This window comes from Dermatophagoides farinae, chromosome 1, assembly GCF_024713945.1.
Source record: "Dermatophagoides farinae isolate YC_2012a chromosome 1, ASM2471394v1, whole genome shotgun sequence".
NCBI lineage: Eukaryota > Metazoa > Arthropoda > Arachnida > Sarcoptiformes > Pyroglyphidae > Dermatophagoides > Dermatophagoides farinae.
This window is the reverse complement of record NC_134677.1, coordinates 4640609-4647839: the sequence shown is the minus strand read 5'-3', so window position 1 is coordinate 4647839 and position 7231 is coordinate 4640609. Positions and strand designations below refer to the sequence as shown.

At 26.8% G+C, this 7231-nt stretch overlaps 1 long non-coding RNA gene across 1 annotated transcript; it reads left to right on the top strand.

The window, feature by feature from the left end:
• The first annotated feature begins 4424 nt into the window (after nucleotides 1-4424).
• On the top strand, nucleotides 4425-5925 carry LOC142598168 (uncharacterized). The gene is made up of 3 exons (XR_012832473.1): nucleotides 4425-4627; nucleotides 4696-4983; nucleotides 5065-5925. It is a non-coding gene; the product is annotated as an uncharacterized LOC142598168 (long non-coding RNA).
• Nucleotides 5926-7231: the final 1306 nt, after the last annotated feature.

The window sequence follows — 7231 nt, the reverse complement described above, 5'->3', positions numbered from 1 at the left end:
TTTTTTACTCATACTAATGGACGTCACTTTTTTTAAATAAAAAATTTCATCAAATATTATGTCTTAAAATTTATATTGTTATAAAAAAGAGAGTAAAATACGGACAGATATTCCATCTCTTTGACGATCCTAAATCCGTTATTGTAACTGTTTTGACATGTATGTTCAATAAAATCATCAAAAAAAAAAAAATTTTGAAATTATTGAATCGAATCAAAAGATAATAATAAAATAAAATTTAAGTATCAAAATAGATGACCAAAGTAGAAAATCTAAAAAATGTCTCATATGGTTCAAGTGGTCAAATGTTTTGGAAAAAAATTTTTCACTTATTCAATTTTTATTATTATTATTATTATATTATACTTTGATATCTAAGAAATGTTTTCAGCCTAAATAAAATATAAAACATGATTAGATGATTGACATGTACATTGAACAGGAGGATAATACACAACATCATACAAACGTTGGTATTTTATTTCATTTTTTTTTTTTTTTTTTTTGACAAATTTCAAACAAATGTCAAACAACGTTTGATTTGAATACAACATTGATGATGATGAATAATAATAATGATTTTGACAAATCATTGAACAAGAAATTTGATTTCATTGATATTCAAAATTAAATGCCATCAGACTAAAATGTATAATACAGTAGCAATGGTATAACATCATCGATTAATAATGGACAATGATGATGAACAAAATAAAAAAACAAACAAACAAAAAAAATTCGAGGTCAAAAAAATAATTTCTAGTTCGTATCAGAAAATCAACTAGTAGTATACTAATAATCCTATGTTTCATTCATTTTAATCATCATAAATAATAATGATGATGATGATGATGATGATTCGAAAACATATTCAAATGAAATTCAATCTAAATGATTCTAAAGGTCTAATGTATATCATTATAAAATGCAAACATAAACATTTTTTTTTTTTTGGGATTTTAACGCTGTGCATCGATCGAATTGTAAAGAAAAAAATAAAGAAAATTTCATTGTCAATAATAATTTTTCTATTGCCTGACAATTTTTTTATTCGTTCGAATATATATGTATGAAAAAAACAGACAGACAAGACAAAAAAAAAATTTCATTCCAATTCACTCAAATGATTTGATGGTTATTATTATCGACTACCTTTGTTATTATTATTATTATTATGGGATAGTGAAAAAAAAATATTGAATCCAAAATGTCCACCTACAAAATGAACAACGTTTATTTGTTTGTTTGTTTGTTTGTCGATATATGCATACTTTGCTTGTTGTTTCGGATCTATTTGTTTTACATAACATATATAATACATGTATATATAATATATTTTCTTTTTTAATATCATTTCATCCCATAACAATGGTCAATGTTTACCATTGAACTTGTTGTTTTTTTTCCATAGTTTGATGATTATTCTCATTCATCCATTACAATTTATTTATTTATTTTTTTTTTTCGTTGAATGTATCAAATTATTAGTTTTGAAATCAATGTATATAGTGAAAAAAAAATTGAAAAAAATGGGCATAAACTATAGATTAGTTAGGATGGATAGATGATTGTTGTTGTTGTTGTTCACTGCCCTTCGATTGACAACATAAAGTTTCTGTTCAATTTTTTTTTCTTCCTTTCATTTGCCGAACATATTGAAATATGACAGAGTCAATAACAATAACAATGAAAGACAGAAAACGAAAGATTCAAAAATGCAAGTGACCATTATCATTTTTTTTTCTTTTTGATCATCACAAAATTTTGATCAGTTTTACAAAACAAACATAAACAGAAATGATGATGATAGTGAATAATAATAATAATTAGAATAAACAAACAGATACAGACAGGTAGGTGGGTGGGTGGAATGTTTGTTCATCCAGAAATTCATACATAAAATACAATAAGAAGTAGATTGCAGTCGTCATCGTTTGTTGTCCAGATTTAAATAATTAATGTCCATTTTATCTGGTCAAAAATTTTCTTCATTCGATATCGATACGCAAGATTTAACACTCCTTTTAAAGTTTGAATTTTTTTTTATCAATTCTTCATTGGTAGTGAAAAAAGAAATATAAAAATTTTGTTTGTGTGTGTGTGCATGAAAGATAATAACCTATTTGGCGTTCGACGAACAACGATCATAACCAGAACCAAAAATGAATAGAATTGAACCAATAAGAAAAAATTATAGATTTGGAATTGCAATTTTTTCCACCTATTTACTTCAAATAGACCTGAATATATATAATATACGTAGCACATCTTGAATGCTGTGGTCAGGTATCAAAGATTCATATACAAATATTTATTAGTTACTGATGGTAATGGTCATCAAAATTTCTACATTAAAATCAACATAAAATAGCTATAATCATCATCATCATCATAAGATGATGAAATCTTTGTTAATGTGATCTGATGTTGTTGGCTGATCTTCCTATCGTCGCCTATTCTAACGAAAAAAAAATGACCGAAGATCGTCCACCATCCGAGTTTTTTTATTGTCCGATCAATGGATGATGATGATGATGAAAGAGGCTACATTAAGCCATCCTAATTATTTGCCATGTTTCGGGAGCTACTACACCATTATCATCATTATATTGAGAGAAAAAAAAATATCATCATCGTTGTTGTCGTCTTTGTTGTTGTCATCATTATCATTGAATGTCCATCCCAAGACGAGACTACAATCAAACAAATAGAAGAAACAGAAAAAAATTAGTCCATATATATTGTATATATTTGTATATATTCTCTATAGAGATAATGATGATCCATCCACAGACCAAACTAATGAACATGGACAGGTCGGGCCATTCGATGATGATGATGATGATGATACATGTTCAAACAACAATTGATACAATCGTCAATAAGAAAATATCACTACCATACACACACACACACACACTATATAGTGATGTATAAAAAAATGATAATAATCACTTGCCATCATCATCAACATTTTTTTTTTTTTCATTCCACCTTTTTCTCTTTAATTCTTTTTTTTCACATATATTATATCAACGTTTCAGATAATTATTTGTGTTTTGTGTGTGTGTGTGTGTGTGTTGTTCGTATTTGAATAGATAATAATTTCAGTGAGAAGAACAAACAAACAAACAAACAAAAAAAATGCAATTTCAAATGTCCAGTGTCAAATAATAATAATATCAATAGATAGAGAAAAAAATACAAGTTGAATATGCATGTACATTGTATGTTTGTCCAATATATATTCATTCATTTGACTTATATAACTGATGATGACAATGATTTTTAAAAAAAAAAATATTTGATTTTTTTTGGCTGAGATTTTTTTTTCATATATCTGTTTCATCTGTAACATTAATGATGATTTAATATGAAAAAGATAAAGCTTTGTTGGACATTCAACAACAACAAATGAAAAATTTGGATTTTCAGATAAAACCACAAAAATGAAAATTCATACAATTTTGATCTATAAAGTTGATAACAATAACATCTTATCAGTGTGTGGACAAGACCAACATTAGATCAAAAATCAAATATCGTATTTACATACAAACATTCTCAGGAAATATAGGAATTAGACAATTGTTGTTGGTATTTGAGTGTGTTTTTGTGTGAATATCATACATAATACAATCATCATTTTACTGTGAAAAAAATAAATCAAAAATACATTAAACTCATCATTGACTGAAAAAAATGGAGAATTTTTCCATTCTTTAATTTACGACAACGATGATAAATCCTCACAACAACTAAAATTCGTTAAAAGTCCAGTGTCCAGTTTCGTATGTGATGTCTGCTATTGATGATGATAATGATTTTTTTTTTCATATCTATTCATTCAGTCCTTTGCATTTAATTCGTTATCATTATTGGATATGGCACAATCACATTTTAATCGAAAAAATGACCAAAAGAATGTATGAATATAATTTTGACTGTCGGCTTGTATAAGTTTCTTAATTATGATTCATTCGAAATTATCCACATTATCTTGCTAATTATTTCTCACTATTATTATTAACTTTTTTTTCCTTTATCAAATACCGAACAGTCAAATTATAATGACCGATGATCATTCGGACAGAATTCAAAGGAAAATATTCACACTTATCCAATTTAAAAGTGGCAAAATAATTAAATGATTTTATTGAAATGATTTAGAAAGAAAGATGATCTTGATTATACTGACATTAAAGCTATTATAAATTGATCATTTTTGAATATTTTTTCAAAGAGTAAATGTTTATCCAAAACATACGATAGATGGCGTATTAAGGACTAATATATTTTTCAAATGTATTGAAATTCATCAAATAATAACAGTTAGATCAATCATCTGATCGAATCGAGAATCATTACAGTCCATTTCAATAATAATGATGATGATGATGTTGATGTATGGAGAAGAGGAAAGATTTCAATGATACTTTATGATTTCCACATGGATATGATTGATATGAAATTTCTAGTGATACAATTGAAATGAATTGAATATCAAGTTTTCTTTTTCCATCGCTACTATATGTTTGTTGTTACTGTTTACTATGATGACTATAGTAGTAGAATAAATGAATCAAAGAAGAAAATGAATTGTCAACAATTTTTTCTTCTTCTTCTGGTTAGGGTGACAATTCATTTTATTTTTCTTTCAATGAAAAAAAAAATAAATTTATTTTTTTTCCATAGGCTCTTTCATACGATCTTTTCATCGCTTCCATTTGCTTATATGCATTGTTGATATATTTGTGTGCGTTCGATAATAATTTATTAGGTGATCAATCATAATATGGAACAAAAAACGAACAAGAAGAAGAAGAAGAAGCTGAAAAAAACTTTTCTAAATTCAAACTACTACGATTCATTTTTTCATTTTGGGGTGTTGTTGGATTTTACTTAATTTTCTTTATTATTATTATTATTATTGTTAATAATATTATTCCTGGGGAATATATATTGTTTTCATTCCCTTGCCTTGTAAGTTACATATCAATATTTTAATAATTTTCTGTTTACCCTCGCCTCTGACAAAGATTTTTTTTTATATTTACTCCATAGATATACCATCACCATCACACGTATCATATATCTAATATTATATGTAATGGTAATGTGGTAACGATACGAAAAAAAAATCAAAATAGACAAGATGATTGAAATGATTGATTAGTGTGAAACAAAGATGAATTTTGTTAAAATAATAATATTAGTAGTGATAAAATGATATTATTCTTGTTGATAAAAAAAAATCCCCATAATCTATTTGGAAAAAAAATGGCAACAAATTTTCATCTACGAAACAATTGAGAGAATTGTATTTTCTGGTTTTTGGTTTTTTTTCTATGCTGGATGTAAAAATCATTCACCATGACCACTACCATCATCACTAATCAAGCTCAATTCGTGGCAAGAATTTAATGTATTATTTATTTATGAAAACGAAACGAAACGAAACAACTATTTTCAGATCAATTAGTCATATTATAAAATGGAATCATTACATTTCTATGAAATTGTCATGTGTAGTAATATATAGTGTACGGAATACATGAAAATTGTTATCGTAAACTTGGTGAATCATTATTTATGGAAAATGGGCAAACTTAATTAAATGTCAATCATCACCATCATAATAATAAATAGAGGCTTAACTCCATAATATAAAATATTGGACGTCCCCACCGAATGATGATGAATCAAATTTCAAATTTTTTTTTCTGGTGCTACTTGGCTTTCATTTATTCCGATATAGTTCATAAACATTGTATATTTGACCCTTGAATTTAGCGATGAATAAAACCATTTAATTGGCAACCAAAAATAGTTAGAAAATGGATTCATCATCCAAAAATGATGCTCATAAAACTGCTGTTACATAGTTGACAAGAATGTATGTATCGTTTCGACGATCAACCCATGAAAACCGTTGAACCATTTGGGTCCATATAAATATTTATTCATTCATCATAATCATATCAAACAATTCTTTTTCATTTTATTTCTTGGATTTTTATTTCATCCATTCATGTGTGTGTTGATATGGTGACAATATATTTATATATTCACCATATTTATAACGATTGTTTGTAAACTTATAATACCATCCATAGGCTGTCAAATACTAGCTGAGAGAAAGTTTTTATTTATTGTCAACAATCATCATATGATCCGCCAATCATTTGTATGATCCCTTCATCCATCCATCCATAGAATTCATGGATTCATATTTATTTTATCATTTATATAGGTTTTATATAAACAAGAACATTTCTAAAATGAACAAACGGTAGAGAGATTGAAGCGTAAATTTTTTTTTGTTCTGATTTGTTTTCATTTGATTTAAATGAATGAAAATCCAATCTCATATGTGTCCATGTGACAGACATTTGTTTGTCATCACTAATAATAATGATAATAATACTCAGAATATGATCCACATAGTATACAATTTTTTTACATTCTTGCATTTTTTTGTTGTCAATTATTGGATTGTTATTATTATATTGACTTCGATATTTATATGACTAGATTTTGATGACAATAGACAAATAAATCTCCAATAACCTTAGGCAATTATTGATAGGCAATAGTATTTCTTGTTCTCTTAATATCATTTGTTCCATATGTGTGTGTTTGTATGTGTGTGTGACATACATACCACCAGATCATCATAGTGTTAGTGTGACCACTAACTATATATATTCGGATGTGATATGTTGAACGTAATTGAATTCAATAAATGAAAGCATCTGTATACTCGTGTGTCTACGTCAAAAACAGAATCAAAACGATCGAAATGATTTCTGAATTCTTTCTATGATTTTGAAATCTGATCCAAAATATATAGAAACCTAGTGAAACGTTTTATATAATTTATTATGACTTTTTCACTTAGTTTTTTTCACAATATGGAAAAACCAAATAATGAAAAAAAACCAAGAAAAATCATGCAACACAATACACACATACACTGTTGATGATTGATGTTTTGAGAATTGAGAATCCAATGGAACATCAAAAACATGCCATAGACGTGTGTGTTTGTGTTTCAAATCGTGTGTGTTTGTGTGTAGGCGAAAAGAATGAAATGTGAGAAATTCAACGGGAATTTTTTTTTTGTTAAATTTCAGTTATCAAATGATTCGTTTACTGTTATGTAATTATTATATTGTGTGCTATGCGAGGAATAATAATTGTCGTTTATGATTTCACTTGACTAGCATAG